Consider the following 21,277-nt stretch of genomic DNA (forward strand, 5'->3'; position numbering starts at 1 on the left):
TATGCATACCTGTCTTTTCTGTCATTATTATTAACAGAAGTTAAGGCAAGCATTAAGGAGTAGGGTTTCTATTGTTGTGAAGAGACACCATAACCACAGCAACTCTTATCTTTACAAGAATTGAAAGATATTTAATTGAGTGGCTTACATTTTCAGAGGTTTAGTCCATTGTCATCAAGGTGGGGCATGGTGGCGTGTGGGCAGACATGGTGCTGAAGGAGCTAAGAGTCCTACGTCTTGACCCACAGACAATAGGAAATGGTTTATGTGTCACACTGAGTGGAGACTGAGCATAGGAGACCTCAAAGCCTGTCCCCACAGTGACGCACTTCCTCCAATAAGGCCACACCTACTCCCAACAAGGCCATACTTCCTAATAGTGACACTTCTTATGAGCTTATGGGGACCAATTACATTCAAACTATTACAGCAAGGTTTGATCTGAAAATATGAAAAGTGCTGGCTGACTCAACTCTTTATAATATCTGTAATTAAGAAGAAAAATAAGATTAGCAAGAGGTATCATTTTAAAAGGATGAGAGAGGAGAAAGAAAACTCAGAACTTTTGTACTCACATGCTCGTTCACTTTGAAAATCTGCTGGAATTGTCTCCTAGCCCCCTTCCCCACAATTTTCAAAGACCTATTGGAAGGGCATGGATGCAGACGTGAAAGAATGATGTGGTGTCACAGATGAGCGAGGCCATGGAGGGATGGCAGCTACACTAGGAGAAAAGCATTGCACAATGACACTGAAATAACACTCTAGGCATGTCTCGGAGCTGAAGCAGCTGCCACTTGGTATCTTGGCATTCCAGAAGTGCATGGAGAAAGTGCCCCTGGAAATCTGAGAGTGCAGATTCAACAACAATTTTCAGAGGTCAAGTACATGCACATCTTGCTCATCAAAAATAACCTACTTGCCCAAACCTAACCAAACCAAACCAACCAACTAACCAACCAACCAATCAACCAACCAAACAAACAAAACCCAAGAACTTAGCCTGTTACTACCATTGTTTATGTCATAAAGATGTGAAGCCTAAAACATTCATCATTACAAAATATGCTTCAGGTACATGTTGAAGGGCCAGAGACTGGCTTACTCCAGCAGACTTGTCTTCTTGGTGATACTTTTTTCTTGTGTGGGTTATCCACCCTTTAATGTTCACATCTGTCTTTGATCTGACCCTTGCAGAACACTAAGGAGAGGGTCATGAATGAAATTTAAATCTGTAACTTTTACTGGTAATAAACTGTCTGCTAGAAAAAGCTTAAAATAGTGTAGTTTTCTTATTCTTCACTTTTACTGTCACTGAGATGCTCTTCAACAACCGCCTTTTGTCAGTCCCAGGGATAGACCCAGACACTCACATATGGGTGACAAATGCCAACACCCCTGTGCCACATGCCCTGTCCTAAGAAATTACTCAAAGCTCTCTAGCCCTGGAGTTGCTAACTCATCATCTGTTACCCATGGGAGAGGTCTGTGGTGTACCGTCATTCATTCATTTGCACCAACTGCTGGGGGCCAGGAAGGAGCAACTATACTCCAGGACCCCCAGTTTGGAAAGACAAGTATGCTGGCAATTGCACTATTGTGAAACTGAGGAAAACATAATTAGGCTTTGGGAGAACAATGGAGGACACATAACTACCCTGGGATGCAGGAGGACGATGGGAAAGATGAGATCTAGGATAGGAATTAGGAGAAATTAGACATTGGGGAGTACAGGAACTGTCTCCAGTATCCTGTGACCTATGTCTACCAAGAATCCACTTTTCACAATTCACAGAGAGAAAAAAGAAAAGATGGGTAAAATATTAGTTTAAAGCTCTCTGAACCAGAACCAGACCAGACCTTTATAGTAGTGACCACTTGGACAAGTCTAGCAAAAGGAGCCAAGGGGGGTTTTCATGAGTCATTTTAAATCACTGATTCACAGACGTGACAAGTATCAGTGCTATGTGGAACTCAGACATCATCATTTCAGTGCCAAAGTACCACAGACAAGGTCACAAGCGCAGGTAAAGAAGTCACCTGAAGACTACAAATCCTTTTCCTTGATTCTTACTTCTGAATCAACTACGAGTAGGTGGAAGCATGCCTTCAGAGAATCCGTCCTGCTGTGTACATGTGAGTGCCCAATCCTTTCAGATGTCCATCAGTTAGCCCCATGCAAATGTTCGTTTTCACCAGCTACTCTGATATGGAGGCTCAGATAGGAAGGGCTCAGAGTTCCTGGCCTTAACCTCAAGTTTCGAAATGGAATTAATGGAAACGTGCCAATTCTATGCTTAAACCTGAGATGAGGATTTAGGATTACCATATTTTAGAAGGTATACACGAAGTGACAACTTAGTGCTTGGACAGAGGCTCAGCTGACACTGCACAGGTGGAATGAGCAACAAAACCATGAATGGTGACTGATTCACAAGGGACTTCTACGTCTCAAGCCCGATTATAATTTTAAGCAAAAAGGCAATCTTTCTTAAGCTGTTTACACAGGGAGAATTACCACTGTACCCGTTCTGCATGCAGTGGGTGGCATTATATAATTACACCTGTATGCACCCATCGTCACGATGACTCTCTAGCACTCTGTGATCACGTGGAAGGAGACTCTGATCTAAGGAAACACCAGTCCATTTCTTGCTTCTCTCCCATCCTTAGTCACCCCATTTCATTCTGTTTCTGTCGACATGACAATTTGAGATAACTCATGAAAGTACCATCCTAACAGTATTCGTGGATTTGAACCTAGCTTATAAGGCCTTCCATGGTTCCTTTGGGTTGTAGCCTGGACTGGACTCTCCTTTAAATGAGCCGGAGAATTCTGCATTGTATGTAACTATGACAGTTGCTTATCTAGTCACCTGGGGACCACCTGGATTGTGTCTGCCATATATGTATGTGTGTGTGTGTGTGTGTGTATATATATATTTAGTCTAATGTCAAAGTTTTATAACTTCAATACACAATATAAAAATTATTGAGATATTTTGTATTTGTTAATTCACTAGACATTTTACAATTATAGCACAACTCAATTTGAAATAGGCAGAATAATTAATTGCACCCTGTAATCATAGACCAAAAGACAGTATAAATAATACAGTATAAATAATATCATTAAGGCTTTCCTGATGACTTGAATGGGACTAATGGATTAGAAATAAATCAAGTTAATTTACTGATTTTGACTGTTATGCTGTGATGGCAGAGGATTGTATACTCATCTTTCAGAATAACCACACTGAAGTACCTAAGTCAATTCAGGAAACAATATACGCATGCAAAACCACAGAGGTGAGGAGGGAAGATGCAAATGCAGAATATTAAAAGAGAATTAGTACATATTATATATGTTACTTTCTGTAGTTTTGAACTTATTTCTGTGCAATTAATTAAAAATAAAGGGAACAGGGCTGGTGAGTAAAGGCATTGAATTTAATTCATCAAAGCTACACGGCAGCAGGAGGAACGGCTTTTCACAAGTTGTCCTCTGACCTGCACCTATAGATGTGCATATACCCACACACAGTAACACACCTGCACACTCACACCACATCCCTTGTCATACATACACACTCATGTGCATACATACACACTCATGTGCATATACCCACACACAGTAACACACCCGCACACTCACACCACATCCCTTGTCATACATACACACTCATGTGCATACATATACACTCATGTGCATATACCCACACACAGTAACACACCCGCACACTCACACCACACATCCCTTGTCATACATACACACTCATGTGCATACATACACACTCATGTGCATACATACACACTCATGTGCATATACCCACACACACACACACACCCGCACACTCACACCACACATCCCTTGTCATACATACACACTCATGTGCATACATATACACTCATGTGCATATACCCACACACAGTAACACACCCGCACACTCACACCACACATCCCTTGTCATACATACACACTCATTACCACATCACACACACACACTCACACACACACACACACACACACACACACACACACCCCAAAGAATATGGTTTCTTTAGAGGGACTCATATCCAATTTTGAATTCCCAGTATAGTCAGTCTATCATTTGTAATACACAGGCAGTTAGTTAATGATTGTTGTTGTCTCTGATTTTCTCATTTGAGTATTGGGAATAAGGCTCATTTAAAAGGATGCCATGAGCATTAAATAAGATCATGCACAAGCTTAGTTTCAGGCAGCTGGCATGCATGAGGAGTAGAGGATCCAATATCTAACGGTGCTACAATGAGTATTTGTCAAACAAATGAACAAGCCCCTCCATGTAACCCCTCTTGTATAAGTGATATCACCTAGAGAAAATTAAATCGAGCCTTTTAATCTTAGACTCTAAAATACAAAGTTATAGTAACACCTGAATAATATATGACAATAAAAATCTATTATACGTTTGGGTGTTGGGTGTTGCTGTAGAGTTTTCTTAGCAAATTGTCCCCTGTCTTCTGTAACACTAAATGGAATGGGCAGGCATTCAAATTAAAGAGCAATCCAGCGTTAATAATAGTGAGTGTCTGCACACAGTGCCTTGGGTTATGGCTGTCAAGTAAGGGTCATGACTTTTGTTACTCAAATCTCAAACAAAGCCTACATCGGTTCACAGCTGCAGGATACAAAATGAGGGGCAACTTAATATCTATCTGGCAGTTGCGCCTGGTGCTGCTGTTTATGGCTCACAGTGGATTTGAGGTAGCAACATGGCAGAGAAGGGGACCTACGCTATGCCCAGCAGTTTCCCCCCTCATCCAGGATGTGCACGCGAATCTGAAATGACCCAGGAGGAGGTTTTAGAGATGCTTGCCAACGAGTGGTGTTGTCTAATCTGGAGAGCAGCTGCTGGGCACAGGCATGCAAATACATAAACACTGAACATGCAGACACGCTCAAGAGCCTATACCTGCCTCTACTTGTCTGCTGTGGACAGAGGGTTCCTGGTGTTAGGGTCGCCTAATCTTGCAGCTCAGTTTGGCTAGACCCTTTCTTCAGCGGAGACTGGCAAAGAGGTGGGGTGAGCATTTCGGCAAGGTCGCCTGTCTTCAGAGTATGAAGGACATTGCCCAGCAAGGGAAGATATATTTAGTGTTTGGGCCCAGTCTGTGCTGGGCTCTCTGCTGCATCCCCTTTACAGAGCTGTCACTGGTCCCTCACTGCAAACTCTCAGTGACTTTGAAGCCCATAAAACAAAAACTGAGAGGGAGCCCAGAAAGAAAAGAAAACGTTGTTGAGTGTTCGGGTTCCACAAGTGGATCTTGACAGGGATCAGAAGAGAGATCTGCCAGGAGTGATCAAGGACAGGCACCTGCACGGTAAGCTAAGTGTCCTTAACTTGGTTGAGAAGGGCATTGGGATGTTTCTGCATTATCCACGAGCTGGGAACTGTCAAATGCTCTCCAGAGAAGCACAATCCCTGGGAAATTATGCAAGGGGAGGGAGGAAGTCTCAGGTATGATTCAGCTTTTATGAAGGATGCCTTTAAGTTTAAAATTGGTAAAAGCCAATTGCGAAACAGAGGTCTTATTCTGATAGCAAGTTTTGTTACACTGTAGGCGATGAAAGAAAATTAAAAGTTGTTAAATTATTATCCTCTTTGGAGTAAGTTCAGTGGTCAAAGGCAAAAAGGGAGCTTTGAGTGCATGACTTTTCTTGTTGATTGTCAGATTTTGTAAATACAAATGGCCAACTTTCAGTTTTAGAATCATCCCGCGATGAAAATGGAGTAGCAGATTGGAATTGCTAAGTCAGAGAAGGGATTTCCCTTTCATGAGCGATGGCAGAAGAGATTGCCAACTCCATAAGATGACTAGAATGGGTTCTTTTTACTGTGTTCACATTTATTTATGTGATGGGGGCCAGGGAATGGAGCAGGTTTTGGAAGTTAAGATTTCAGAGGTCTCAAACAATAGTTATTATGGACTTGTACTGCAGCTCACTACACGGAGCCTGACTGGATATCCAATCAGCACATATCAGTGTAAACGAGCAATGACTCTGGATTGCTGCAGAGGTGCTGGGGCAGCTCTGCTCAGTGTGCTCACTGGGAACATTATGTAACAATGGCGAGGACACTTCGTATATTGACCAGAAGCTCATTTAGCAGAGGCCTATGCTCACTTGAGATGCTTGAGTCTCCTTTATGCGTTCTAGTGACCAATGATCGCATCATTAAAGAAAGTGTCCGTAAACATTAGAACAGGTGCAATGCAAATACTATCAAAGTATACTCCGTGGCATATGAGATTTGCATAAAGAGGACTTGGAGTAGTACGTTAATGATAACATTGCTCCCATGGCTGCAGATAAAATGCCTTTCTTCTGGTAATACTGTCCTAGTTGTCAATCCATTAAAAACAAATATTCCAAGTAACTTGTTCTTTCTGTAGTTATCTGTTGTCACTTATGAAACTTTCCTCATGCTTAACTTGAAAACTCAGCTTCAGCAACATGACAGCTTTTTTGTTACTGACATTTTCCAGATGCATCAATAATTTTAACATGGTATTTCCATTTTCTAAAAAATAAAAAATAAAACAAATATGTAGCAATAAAACAAATGTGTAGCATAAATAACACAGCTCTCGGAGGAGGAGACTTTCCTGTGTAATTTCCCCAAATGATGTGAGGTTTAGGCTCTGATTATAGCCAATGCAAAACCACTCAAAAATGCTGGGGCAAAAACAAGCACTGGTCAGGAAGAAAAAGACAGTCATTTATTCTCAGAGTTTAGCATCTACCAAAGTTCATGTGTAATTGTCTCTTTTCAAACTTTACTCAACTAGAATTTCAGTCAAGTGCTAGCCCCAGGCAGAGGTACTGTAACTAGATCTATTTTATTGTGGGCTCCAATGATGATGTATTTGGAGAGGCTGAGAGCACAACTTGCCAAGAGTCGGGCAGGTCCAAGGATGGGAAAAGCCCCAAATAAAGGAGCCGTTCATTCTTTCCTTCAGAACACAGTTCATATTATTCTTTATCTTAGTCTAAAACAAAACTTCCTTACCAAGGAGATACTCTTTGTGTAGCATGATGCATTAAAAGATTTAAAAATGTTTATGTTCTGCAGTATAGAATTAGTGATTACAAGCATTTGGTAACTTCACACTGAACAAACAATAATGTAAGGAGTACGGTTTTTCCTCCCGCGGCCAGTCTTGTCCCACTGCCGCGCCAGCCTCAATTAACACACTGAGACTCTGTATTTGATAATTCTGTTGACCAGTTACTAGTTTCTTATTGGCTAGCTCTGTCTTAATTATTAACCCATTTCTATGTATCTTCACATGGCCTTCTCTTACCGGGGAGGCGGCTGGCGTCCAGCTCTCTCCTGACTCTCCATCTTGACTCCTCCTTACTACTTCTTATTTCCTCCTTGTCTCCTAGTCCCTCCTATCTTCCTTTCCTATTGGCCAACAGTGCTTTATTATTAACCAGTATGAGAAACATATACAGAATGACATCTCCCATCATCTCCTCTTTTCTGTCTAAAATAACATGAAGGGTTTTAACATTAACATAGCAAAATATATCACATAACAGTTGTCAAATAAGAATCAAAGTTAACAATATTTAGTCCATTGACATTTAGCAAGATTAAAGGAAACTATTCTATCATCTATCCTATATTTGTGAATCTACAGTCCTATATGTATCTTATCTTTAAACCTAACTAAGGAAAACTATAACCATAACTATTTGTCTTCAACTCCATCAAAGACCACAGAAGGATAGTATATAAACTCTAGAAATGACAGAGACAACTCACTGCCTGGTCACCCGAAGTTCTTTTGTAATCTTCCATCTTTAGCCCATAGGCCATAGTGTGTCTGGCAGACTCTTCAGTAATGCAGGAAACTTTAAACTGTCTTCTTGTATTGGCAGTTTGTCAGTCACTTTTCTCTGTGTCCTGTATACTGTCTCGCAGACTCTTCCATGAAGCAGGAACTCTGTAGCAATGTCCATCTTGAATCAGCAGTCACTTTTCTGTGGGTCCTGCATGTCCAGTATATACAGCAAAAAGTCAAACAGTCCAGACAAGAGCAGTATCTTGTCCAAATGGCTAGTCTTGCCATATTGGAAGTAAACTCCATAATGAGTTTCTTCAATGTCCATCTTCATCTTCCTTTCTGACGCAGGTGGTGTTGCCAGGAACAATTATGTCTCACTGTCACAAAAACCCTAAACCACTTTAAATGCCATATTCTGTAGGTCTTTGAAAGGTTTGAAGAATTCCTATCTATCTCAAATACATCTGCATATCTAGAAAACCTAACTCACCTAGCTATGTTTTGACTATTATAGGTAACTATCTAAAATCTGTACTAAATTATACATTACATTTTTAAATGAGCTATATAAACACAATACATAAACAAGAAGAGAAATATACATATCACAACATTGACCTTAAATTGTATCAGTAAATGAAAATCCATTCCAATACAAAATAATCATATCAATACCATAATTCCCTTTTTACCTTTAAAAATAATCGGCTGTGATCATTACCCATTTATAACCAACCATTTAAATGAAAACAAACATTTATAAACGATATTTGGGAATTTGGGCGTTGTTTTTTCCAAACTACTTCCTGCTGATAGGGGGCGCTGTCATGGGGATCCTAAGAAGATGTAGAAATCTTGGCTGTAGTCTGTGAGGCTGCTTTGTTCAAGCTGTTTTGAATGTTGGATCATCAGCGACTCTGTTTTAGGGGGCCTGGCTTGATCAAACCACATTAGTCTGGAAGGAATCCACAGCTTTTTATTTTCTGTGGAAGAAAAAATAGAAATCCTTTTCCCCAGTAACTTGTCCTTGAACTTAAATGTTGGAGTCAAAGCATTTTTAAAATATATAAATTGAATTAATGTAGTAGCATTTTCTTTATCAGTTGTTATTTTTTCAGCAGTCAAACAATGTAGAGACAACACAATAGCATACAGTAACCAGATTTTCTCTGAGTTTTTCATCTTTACGTGCCTTTATTACTCTGTTTATTTTACTTTTTATTTTTTATTTTTTGAGACAGGGTTTCTCTGTGTTCCCTTTCTTCCAGCTCTCTTTTTTGTTCTCTTATTCAGTTTGCTGTAGTGTGTGTGTGTGTGTGTGTGTGTGTGTGTTGATGAATTTCTCTCCAGTTTGTGGGTTGGAATGGAGATCCTAGCTCATCAATGGATCTGGGGGGTGTCATGGAGTCAGCAGATCCTAGCAAAGTGAAGCTGCTTCTGTGCCTCTTCTTCAAGCTGCTGCAGCTGGCCCAGAAGGGGACAGAAAGGGCAGCTGCCCAGCAACAGTGTGAGACTGCCAGGTTGTGCCCAAGGACACCAGTGACAGCAGCTGCTCCTCATATCGCTATCCACATGAAGCTATTTTTAGAAAGTTTGCATTTGATCAGGGAGCATGTGTGGTTACCGTCTTATGGTTTCAACTTTGGCTTTAGGTGCTAAGCAGGGGCAGTTAATACTTCAAAATTAAAAACAAAAACCCCAAAACATATTATCCTATTTTCTTACAACGAAGACATAAATATCTATATGTTGTAGGAGAGGCATGCAATAAAGTTGGGGCCTGTGTGGGCTTGGAGGGTCAAGAGCTCCAAGCCCTCCTGAGTAATGCAGGGAGACCACCTCAAATTAAACAAATGAAAGATGGAAACTGTTCTTTAAATCTAATGAACATTATTTAGTACTTGCTTTCAAGTACTGGTCATTCCTAGCATAATTTTTGTTTGGATGGGTTTGTTATAATACTATAGAACAGATAAAATTCTATACATTTTTCTATAGGAATATATAAATGAATACCTAAAATTACAGTATATATAGAATTTATGTAAAAAGTCTACAAAATTTGACCTGAAATGGTATAATGTATAAGTATCTGTGCTAATGCCCAATAAGATAATCCTACATTCTATTTCCCATGCTTAGCATATGGCTGTTGAGGATGCCATAAGGACAAATTGGGCTGTGTGATAATGTTGAACTGTGATTCATCACCTCAACTTTTACAGATAGAGACAGTTTAACCTCTAGGAACCACACAACTTCCTAAAGGTAAAGAATGGAAAGAAGAAGCAAGGCAAAGCAAAACCTTTCAAAAATATTTTAAGTCCAGTATCTGCAAATTCTTCTAAAATTCAGGGTTTCCACTATCTGCTGCAAGTGTCCCATACATGCATGCATGCAATTCAGAGTGTCTATTCCATCAGTTGAAAAGATACATTTGTGTTATATAGGAGATTCAACAAAATAGGTGCTCTGGAATCTGCTGCTTGGGTCCAACTTGAGAAAAGGAAGAAGGTAGGGTAATCAATGGGGTAGACACACGCAGAATTGAAGAACTTCCTGTGAGGCAGGACTCTCTCAGGAAATTCCAAAATGAGATATTCTAGAAGGAGAGCAAAAATATGACATGATGAAGGTGCAGAGGTTTGTTTCTGTAAAGAACTCAGTCACAAGAAACCAGGCAGGCTGTAACACTGTATACAAGCAGCCTTTTAGTTGAGGGACACAGGTGGGTTGGGATTTGGTCAACCATTTCTTTACTGAGCTGCTCTGTTCCTGGCACTGGAGACCTAGGGTGTGATAATGAAGCTTGGTAAAAGGTATGATGGCAGGCCCCACTTCTCACTAACAATAACCCAAACCAGGGCTCCATGTTGACAGAGACGTTCTTTTGCTGCCTTTCATATAAATGTTTACTAAAGGCAGATGCATGCTTAAACCTATTATAGGCAGAAAACATTTATGTAAAGTGTACAAGTCCTCTGACTTTCCACTGCTCAAGTTTCTTGGCAGATGAGGGGTCTAGATATCACTTGACAATAGGTTTGAAATGCAGAACCCAGGCTCCACCCTAGAATAGAGTCAACATTCTGAGGCAACTCTTTGTAGGTTAGCATTTGAAAAACACATTATATCTGTACTTTCCACCTGCCTGTGACACAGAACAAAAATTCTGTTGTGGTCAATTCATTGACTGTAAAAAATTATTCAAAATCAGGATCACAAGCTAAGATTCTGTAGTAATGTTGAATTGCTATAAAAGCCCTTAAACACTTGTATCAATTTCTAGTCTATGTCATAGCAGATGAGCAAGTTTCCAGACCGGCATAGGTTGACATGTAACACTGTGAATATGGCTAAATGATATTAATTTTACTAAATGATGTTTTCAGTCTAACTGACATCAATTATATGAAATGGTATTAATGGCCTGAGTGATGATGATGATTGCACTAAGTTATATTAGTGGTCTGAATTATACATTGTGATAGTACATTAAGCTATGTTAACAGCCTCACAACTGCTGGAAAAAAATACTAGAGACCAATGTGTAGTCTGTGTACTTGGCCAAAACTACCCCTGTGTACAGCAGAACCAGCCACGTAAGATGAGCCACATTCAGGCGTGAGTCCAAAGAAAAGCCACACTTTGTAGGGAGCCTGGCTCCATGATTGCACTTTTATAGTAGCAAAATTTCGCTATTGCCAGAAGGCATTTTCTTAGGTGAGAGGTAGGGACATAAGATCGTATATGGATTGTGAAAGTGAGAGAGGGCAAACACTGTTGGTATGGACCACTTGGAGTTGTTTATTTCTCCAAAGAGAAATAGGTGTGAACAGAAAACTGGGTGTGAAAGTTGTGCTGTTTTGGGAACTAGTCTTCCACCAAGAAAACACACAGGTCACTAAGGGCTCCATTCTTGAATGTGTTTATGGGTGTGGTTGGGGTGTCAAAAGAAAAGCTTTTGGAGGGATGTTTTTGAGGCAGAGCTTCCAAGACACGATCCTCCTACCTCAGGTACCCACGTGCTGGGATTACAGGCATGTACCACCCCATCAGCTAGAAGGCAGTAAGTGTGTTTGTTGGGGGCAGAATAGTAGCCATTTCCTTTCTCAATGAGACTTGAATTTGATGTTTTCTAATCTAACAGTCAAGAAGCAATATATATAGCGGCTTAATTGCCTCAAACTTGAAACAGTTCAAACACACTTCCATTGTCAAATGAATAATCAAACCACAGTACAACTTCACAACAAATCACTCTGTAACACTAACAGTATGGCAACATGGATGAGCCTCAGCAGCATTAGGCCAAGTAAAATAATCCAGGCTCAAGATGTCACATCCTGAGTAAGTACCACTATATGGCATTGAAGCTATAGGGGCAGAGAGCAGATGAGGGATTGCTAGCTCCTAGGAGCTAGTAGTACAGGAGTTCGTGTAAAGGGGTGATGTAGGTCTCCATGGTTATCACAATTTGTAGAATTGTACATTATCTGAAGGATAAATCTTACCGCTGGCAAAGGGTATCTTAAACATTTGCATGACTGAAAATTGAAAGCCTTCTGTCTCACACTTCAAACACAAATTCTGCTTTGGTCTTTATATAATGGAGCATGTGAACAGGGTTATTTTCATTTGAAGAAAAGCTAGGGGCCTGGTGGGATGACTTGGTGGTTTAGAATGCTCACTGCTCTTGCAGAAGATCCAGGGTTCAATTCGTAGAACACACATGATAGCTCACAATCACTTGTAACTCTAGTCCCATGTCGCTTAACTGACCTCCATAGGCACTGCGCACAAGTGTTACAGAGACATACATGAAGGCAAAACACCTATACATATAAAATAAAAATTAAAAAAAATCTTAATTTTAAGAAGTCAGGGTGCTAAAAGAAAGGAAAAAGAATGTTTGAAAAATGACTGATAGAGCTTGCTCACTTAGTTTCCAGATGAAGAACTTAGACCAGTGGACAGGGAAATTTGCCTCTCTTTTTAAGACAGTAAAATTTATCAACTGTTAGAATCCCCGGAAATTCACCTTTTGTGTAATATTGTCTGTTAAGACAGCACTTTCCAATGAAGAAGGCATGGGGCAAATATCTATGCAAAGACTTTCCTTCACATAGCTGCTTTCCTTAAAGAAAGTGGCCAAAACTGTGGGCTTCTAAACAACAGTTACAAAGGCATTCGATCTCATTTGACTAGTTAGCCACTGCTGCATGTCTGATCTTTAAAGATCAGAAGCCACCAATGTTGCTGCCACCAATACCACACACTGTGCCCAGTGTAGGGATATCACAAAAGAAGGCCCGTGCCAAGCCTGGAGGAGGCATAAGCTTGTTCCTTTGCTTATTTGTGTTACAAACAAATGATGTGCCAAACACGATTCTGGATCCTACAATCTGATGTTGATCTTGGAATGGTAACATGTTAGCATCTAGATATGGAGCAAGGCCCAACCATCAGAACAGAGCAAGGGCTGTTTGCCTTGAACACACGAATACCACATAAAATCACGTCGGAATGAAACCAGTAAATGGATGAGGTCATCACACAGTGTACGATGCCCAGGAGCACGAACTCTCCCAGAGGGCACTCTGGCTTTCCCTTTCAGTCCCATTCCATCTTCAACACCTACTTAACCTCAAGGCCTTAAGTTTTCTCAACTACAAAATGGAGATAATAACTAAATGGGCCTTTGTTGAGAGTAATAAAGGGGAACTAGAGAGTAGTGAGCACATTCAATGGCATAAACAAGTACTTAATCAGGTGCTATCGTCACCAGTGTTGTTAATACACAAAACTATTATGATGGCTATAGGTTGGGTCCAAGTAATCTAGTCTTGAAAATGTGGTATACTAGGCCCGGAGAAACTGATAAATGTTACAAACCATAAGACATTTGTGAACACAAAAATTCAGATTTTCTGAGCCAACTGAAGAAGCCCTGAGTGGTAAGCGAAGTGCATGGAAATGGCGCTTTCTTTGGACTTGAAGTTATGAACCATGGCTCCAGACTGCACCCGCCAAGACATATGAGTTTAGAAAGCCAAGCCATGTTTGGACACTAAGAAAATCCCCAGGAAGTCGACTATTAAAAAAAAAAAAAAAAACAAGAAATTTCCTTGATTGATGTTAAAGAGCAGAACTACCATTTTCTTTCCTTTGAGAATCTCTGACCTTATGCAAGTCATTTTTTTTCTAATATCGTTCTCTTGCTCACTTCTTTCATAAAGTATAAGTTGTATAATGGATGTTTCAATACTCAAAAAAATTGACAGTTTACAGCCCAGAGGCTTCTGAGTAGACAATAAAAATTTCAAATGTGTTCAAATCATTCCAGAATGTTCAAGAACTCTTCATCCAGCAGTGGTTATTTTATGTAATGCTACCTCAGAAGAACTTTAGTGGTGGGGCATTAAATTACTCCTTTTAAACCAAGGCAGCTCCATAGGGTTTTATTTAGTTCTTTTCTAATTTGGAAAGACAGCATTTGTACACACAAGGTAGCAAGCTTTACTATCTCATCACTTAATAAGTGGGTCAGGTTTCAGACGGGCTGGGCGGATGCAGGGATGCATTAAACACCTGCCAATCATGTGGACGGAAAGCAACAGCCCAATCACAGTGGAGCTGCCACTCTCAGAGGAGCAAGGAGACCAGGAACTTTCACTACCAACAACGTGACACAAGAGGCCTGCTGAACGCGGAGCTTCAGTTCTTATCCAAATGCACTCAGTCCTTTCCACTTCCCCAGACCGAACCACAAGGCTGCAATTATGACCTAAATAATCTAGTTCCTTAAGCACATAATTTGGTTATGTCCCCAACTGCATATGGATAGTTCATTTGTACAAGGCATTTTCAATGGAAACGTCCAATTAGGTTCACTCCAGCTGACTGCATATAAATCAAGGCTTTTTCAACTTTTTTTCTATTTACTCTTTGTGTCTTTCACATCATGAGTCTCCATTCTACTCGTTTGCCTATCATACCCACCCTCTACCCCTAAACAAAATAAAATTGAGTTTAAGATTAAAAAAAGGAAGGAAAAAAAAATCAAGCTTGTCATGGAAACTGTAGTGTGACGGAGTGAGTCATGCAGTACCCTTTTATCCATGCATCTTTACTTTCAAGTGTTCATTGTAAAGAGTCATGGGTCTGGTTCCAGGCCTCTGGTTTCTACAAACTGTTGATGCTGGGCCCTCACTGGGACTCCTCTTAGTTATCCTGCTGTTATCCTGTGCTGGGAAGACGCTGCAGCTTTGGGTCTGCTGGACAGGTCCCTTCACATGCTCCAGCAGATCACAGATCAGTTGGATGTTGGGTTGGGCTAAACTCATGACTCAGGCTCTGGGCCTGCGTAGTTGCAGGGTGGGTCAGTCTGCCAGCTCTCCTGTCTTCACCACCAGGGTGAGCTCTCCTGCTCCGCTCTGGCAAGGGGTGGGGCCAGTTCTCCCACTAACACATCCTCAGGGTTCGTCTCCCACACCTACTCCTTGAGAGCCAGCGCCTCTGTCTCTGGCGTTGGTTTTATGGTACTTCCCCTCCTCCCCCTCTCCCCCCGCAAGGCGCAGGGCACTCTTCTGCTTTTGCACCTGGTGGGGGCAGCGCTCTCCTGCTCTTAGGACCTTAGGGCTAGCGCTCCCACCTGCCTTGGGCATTATAGGCAGGGATGAGGTGGGGGAGGGCATCGCTCCCATACCCACTCCGACACATGACAGATGAGAAACAGGGACAACCCTCCCATGCTCACAACTTCGGAACTGGCTCACCCAGCACTCAACTGTGCTGCCCAGGCAAGGTTCAGGGCCTGCTCTCCCAAGTGTTGCAGCCCGTGGTGGACAGGGGCAGCTCTCCCACCTACCCGGAGCACTGATGGGCGGGAGGGGAGGAGAAGGAAAGAAGAAATTTTCAATAGAGTGTGGAACTATATAAAGGTCTTCCCTGCCTTTGCTAAAACAGAAGCACTTGAACTGGTAGCTACACAATCATATCTCTTGGCTGTCTCTAAATCTAAGGATGAAAGCTCTCAGATTTAGATCAGGCATGTTAGTGGCAAGTTACCAGTCATTATTAGTGTGTGTGTGTGTGTGTGCTCATGAGGTCAGAGGAGGGTGTCAGATCTCCTGGAACTGGAGTTATATATAGGTGGTTGTGAGCTGGCATGCGGGTGCTGGGTATTGAACCTTGATCCTCTGCATGAGCAGTGAGCATGGCTAACGTCTGATCCATCTTTTCTACTCCCTTCCAGCCACTATTTTTCTTTTTTAAGATCTATTGTGTACAGTGTTCTGCTTGCAGACCAGAAGAGGGCACCAGATCTCATTACATATGGTTGTGAGCCACCGTGTGGGTGCTGGGAATTGAACTCAGGACCTCTGGAAGAGTAGCCAGTGCTCTTAACTGCTGAGCCATGGCTCAAGTGCCCCGTCACTATTGTAATGAAACTTTTGTATTTGTATTTTTCACTCAACTGACCAGAAAACATTTTTTTTTTTCCCTTAGCACAGGTCTATTGTCTTATTAGTCAGAAGAGTGATTTTTTTTTCTAATTATGGAAATAACTTTTGGCATCTTAATTTCTCCAAAAATATGAAAGTGTACTACAAGGATCAGAGCCTTAGGTCAGAATTAGCAGAACAATTTACTGAATTGGATGGGGTTGAAGGCATTTTCTGGATTCACAGGAAGCTGACATGAAAAGTGGGAAGGTGAGCAACACCTCTCCCAGGTAAGGGAGCAAGCTTCTGGAATCTGCAACCCTTACCAAGGATGCATGATTACAGATGAGGTGTTTGCATGACGGGAACTAAGAGAAAAGCTGCAACTTTCAGCTGTTCTGATGACTCCAAGGATTTCCTTGGTGAAGCATCTCTCTCTCTCTCTCTCTCTCTCTCTCTCTCTCTCTCTCTCTCTCTCTCTCTCCCTCTCTCTCTCTCTCTCACACACACACACAGTTTCTATGCCTTTCTGTAGTCTAGGAGACTTCTTTGTTGGAAGGTAATATTATACCTTGCCTAATCCCCAGATTAACAAACCTGGCTAGATTAGTACACTTGAAATCAGTCAAGCCTAGGCTGGTCTGGAGAAAGACTGTGGGAATTCAGCCTGCCATTCTCTATCTTCAGTTATGTCATTCGATGTTGGGAAGCTTGCAGGTTTTGCTTATAATAGTTCCTGACAGGACTGAGTTGTCACTGTCTCCTTTTGATGGGCAAGCTCTTATGATTTACTGATGTGGTGTCTGTTTGATTGCTCCATCAACTCCACCCAGCCATTTACATTTCAGATTTTCCTGTGTATCCTCTGCATAGTACATATACCTTTTTAAATACAGTTCTGTTTGTCTTGGTTTCTTGACAGCCAAGCATCCACCATGTTTATGATGGTAAAAGCTATGTGTGAAGAATGACTTCTAAGATGGTGACATGGCTGAGTTCTCAGTGGGAAGAAGCAGTTTATTGATTAAAAAAAAAAAAAAAAAAGTTCTGTCTGATGAAAAGAAAGATCACAAACTACTTACAAAACACTACTTGCATGCCAGGATGGCGAAACCCCAAGGCTGAGGCATGCCCTGCAGAGAAGGGGCTGAGCACATAGTAAGGATGGCTTCTGAAAGTAACTAATCTCCTGAGGCATCCCCTGGGATCCAGTGCCCTTGACCTAGCAGTTGTTTTTCATTTTGACTTTCAAAACTACCTTTGTGCAAGGGATTAATGGCCCTCCTTCAGTCCATTAACTCAGACTGTCATTAATCTCCAGGAAATACCATGTCAGTGCTGCTTAAAGGGTAGAGGAGAAATGCTATGCTTTAGGTTAAATCTGGCTAATCTCCCGGCCCTTTAACTCCCCTGTTACATGACTATTAAGCCTGAGCATCTATCTCTTTGCCCTAGAATTAGTCCACATTTTAGCTATAAGCTTCCCTGGAAACTCTGAAATTCTTAGATATGAAATCTATTTAATCCAAAAGAATGGATTTCTGGGAAGACAACTGACTTTTCCAAAATACGTGTCAAAAGGCTATTAGTCTAAATTCCTTACCTCTTATGTGTTTTGTATGGTTGGGAACTGGATGTGACACTGCACAGATGATTTCAACCACACTCCCTGGAGAGGAGCACATTAGCTACCAAACAGCCTCTGCCAATAGTCTAGAAAAGTGATGAGGGAATGCATATCTGAGTGCGTTTATAGGGACATTTATGAAACTTTCTCTAAGACATTGATAAGAGGATGCTACAGAGAACTGTAAGGAAAACAGCTTGCACATGGAGAAGCCCTATCAACATAAATGGACTTGAGGGGAGAAAGCAAAACAAAGGCAGATTCTTTAGCGGAAAGGCTGGAATGAAGAAGCATTGGTGAGGTTTGCGCTGTTACAGAGAAGAACCAACAGAGGTAGAAACTTTGGTACAAATCATGACTGCAGCGGTGCCAAATTTACCAGCTCTCCTACGAAACGGGAAGAAGTCATCACCCTAACACTGAGTTCCCGGCCATGCATAGCAAGCTTTGGCTACTGGCTCTGTATGGGATTCTTCTCTGCCTTGGTCACTGTCTTCTGGGTCTTGAGAACACAGGTCTGTGCTCCAAGCCCTTGTTCTTTAAACAAAGTTGTGAGCTGCTAATGGTTTCATTTAAAAGTTTATAAAATGGTAACCACATCGCTACATCTCTCTGGAGTATCTCAAACAAAATGTGGTTCAAATTTCTTGTTAAAAAAAAAAAAAAAAGCAGCTCAGGGTTCTTGAATAAACAAATAAAGACAATCGATGCAGTTAACAGGCTGTATGTGACCACAGCTATGTTATCTTGGCTCTGTTTCTTGCTTCAGGCAGAGGTCAGTGACAGCTGTCCAGCAAAGGAGCCTTCAGCCAGGCATCTCAGTCCTTTGCCTGAGGGAAATGTTCCATGGCCACGGCTGTGGCAGGAACCCCACAAAAAGAGCTGTTTTAATGCAGTGAAACGAGAAGCTGCCACTTCTCAAAGAATGGCTACGCACCCCAGTTTAGTGACATGGCCTCTGGTCCTGGAGGGAAATAAGGGTGTAAGTAGATGCTTCAACTAATTGAAAACCTCTTCACTTGGGGTGGGGATGGGGCTGATTAAATGAGTTGTCGGGCAGCATGGCAGAAGCAGGCTTGTGATTCTCATTAGTAATAAGGGCTGTCTCATGAAGATCAGCTGGGTCGCTGCTAATGCTGCCAACACAAAGGGTCTAGGACTTTTCTGTCAGATCATCTTAATGCAACAAGTATGCCCACTGCAGGAGGTTAGTTATGCTAAACCCAAGTGAAACTCCTCAGGGGTGGTTTGTGACAGGCCCTGAAGTCACCATTCTAGAATTTCTAACCTAGACATGCATGTATACATTTACCCAGTTCAACTTTGGTCCTACTCTGCCCATTCCTTCTGGCTCTAAGCTAAGAATGGTTGGTGTTATCTATAAAATCGGCCTATCCAACTTCCATAGGAAAACAAATCCAATTATCCCACAAACACCCCACCACCCAACACATACACGAGGAGTAAACCTCTCAAGAATGTAGATCTTTAGCCATACATTCAGTTTTACACTTAACACGGGACAGCCGTCTCTGGTGTGTATGGCACTCCCCAGAGGGCCAACAACAGCCTTTTGAACAGAGAGGCTTTACCCAGCTCACTGCACTGCCCCAAACTTAGGGATCCAAATTCTGGCCATTCTGAGCTGGTGCCCTCCCCACGGTCACCACCTTCCTTTAAAGACAGCCGGCTTGGGTGATGGTGCACAGGAAGATATAAAATCTGAGGAAGGTCTTTCATGATATCGGCTCTCAGGTCAGCATGGCAAGGCTTTCCCCCTCCACTAGTGCCTGTAGGCTATGAACAGGCGCTATGGGACTGCTTTTTCCTTTGAACTGCTCTTGTCCCCTGCCGGAGCTCGGTTGGAGACAGAAGAGCATTTTTAATTTTTTTAATAAGAAGACTTAGCAACAGAAGACTCTTCCCATGCTCCTGTATACTTGAAACATCACAAAACACCTTAAACAATATGTACCCTAAGGGCCAGGCGAATGGCTGGGGTAAAGGCTCCTGTCTTCAAACCTGATGACTTGAGTCCCTGGGACCCACATGGGGGAGGGAGAGAACCAGCTCCCTTCACATGCTCACTCACCCTTGCCCCTCACCAATGTGATCAGACACAAATATACTTAGCAAGTGGCAGTCTGTGGTAGTCGCCAAAGGTGAAACTGGATTTGCTAACTGTATCTTTAGTAGCTTGGAAGAAAGCTGAAGAATTGAGAGTCAGCGTTCATGGGTACACATGTTCATGCAAGCATCGAAGAGTGACTGAATGCAAACCAAGATAGGACGTTATTTCTCATTAAAAACATACAATAACACAGAGGATCAATCAGGTCACAGGGGAGGTATAGGAAAAGTTCTGGGTTGGTTCAAGAGAGACAGAAGCAGGGCCTGGAAGGACATTCCTGCACCCCCAGCCACTTCAGGAGGTAGAGGCAGAGGCAAAGGCTGACCAGTCCTGTCTGGGTGGACAGGTGACAGCTAGTAGAAGCCTTATATCAAAATATAAAGGGGGTTGGGGTACAGTTAAGCAGTATAATGTTAGCATAACATGTGAGAGACCCTGAGTTCAATACCCAGTACCACTACACACACAAAAATGATTAGATTTCTTCTGTGAGCCTATGCAGATGAGAGACTTACTCCTTCCTCCCTCCCTCCCTTCTTCCTTCAAGGTAAGGTCTCAAAAATATAGCTCAGGCCGGCTTTCAATTCACTAGTGTCCTGGTCCAGTTTCATGAATGTTGGGATTACAGGCATGACACCACACCCGGCTGTAAATGCAGGCTTTGAAGATTTCTTTTGCTTCTCTCTGCTGACTATGCTATTTCCGAGAGCAGTTGTTTGTCCTGCCACCACTCTGGCCAGTGACAGAATGTGTCAGACGGCACAGCATCCATGTTATTTTGAAGGCTGTGTTTCTTTCCTTCACAATCACGGATCCCAGTGGCCGTGCTCGGTGAAATGGAGGCTGGGAAAACTAACTTCTCTTTCAGCTGTTCACCCTTTGCTGCCTCTGACCCTGCCTTCTCTTGGCCCAAGGCCACGTTTACCTTGCTGAACGGTGGAAAATCTCTTGTCAAGTGACAATGCTTCCTTCCTTCTAGAGCTCTGGTCCTGGCCTGTGTCCTTAGTGGGCTACTTCCTGCTGGGCAGTGGGGGCTGCTTCTCCAGATGAGCACTGAGGATGCCTTTGTGAAGGAAAGCAGTGCACTGTGGTTGGCTGGCAAGAAGGTAGGAAGCAGACTGGAAATCATGACCAGGAAAGGCGGAACACTATGCGTGCTTTTCATCTAGCTCACAGGCCTCCTAGGCACTGGCTAGCCTGCTATGCTCTCAATCCTACATTCAGGTTGGA

At 42.1% G+C, this 21,277-nt stretch overlaps 2 protein-coding genes across 2 annotated transcripts in view; one reads left to right on the forward strand and one right to left on the reverse strand.

Annotated features, from left to right (window-relative positions):
• Positions 1-21,277, reverse strand: part of Cmss1 (cms1 ribosomal small subunit homolog) — a 280,080-nt gene that overhangs the window by 39,608 nt on the left and 219,195 nt on the right. The gene's annotated exons all lie outside the window — the stretch shown is intronic.
• Positions 5,262-21,277, forward strand: part of Filip1l (filamin A interacting protein 1 like) — a 212,618-nt gene continuing 196,602 nt past the window's right edge. Inside the window, exon 1 of the mRNA XM_051191706.1 lies at positions 5,262-5,367. The gene's annotated coding sequence lies outside the window, so the exon portion shown is untranslated. The remainder of the gene's footprint in view (positions 5,368-21,277) is intronic.

Source organism: Phodopus roborovskii, unplaced genomic scaffold (genome assembly GCF_943737965.1).
Source record: "Phodopus roborovskii unplaced genomic scaffold, PHOROB, whole genome shotgun sequence".
Classification (NCBI taxonomy): domain Eukaryota; kingdom Metazoa; phylum Chordata; class Mammalia; order Rodentia; family Cricetidae; genus Phodopus; species Phodopus roborovskii.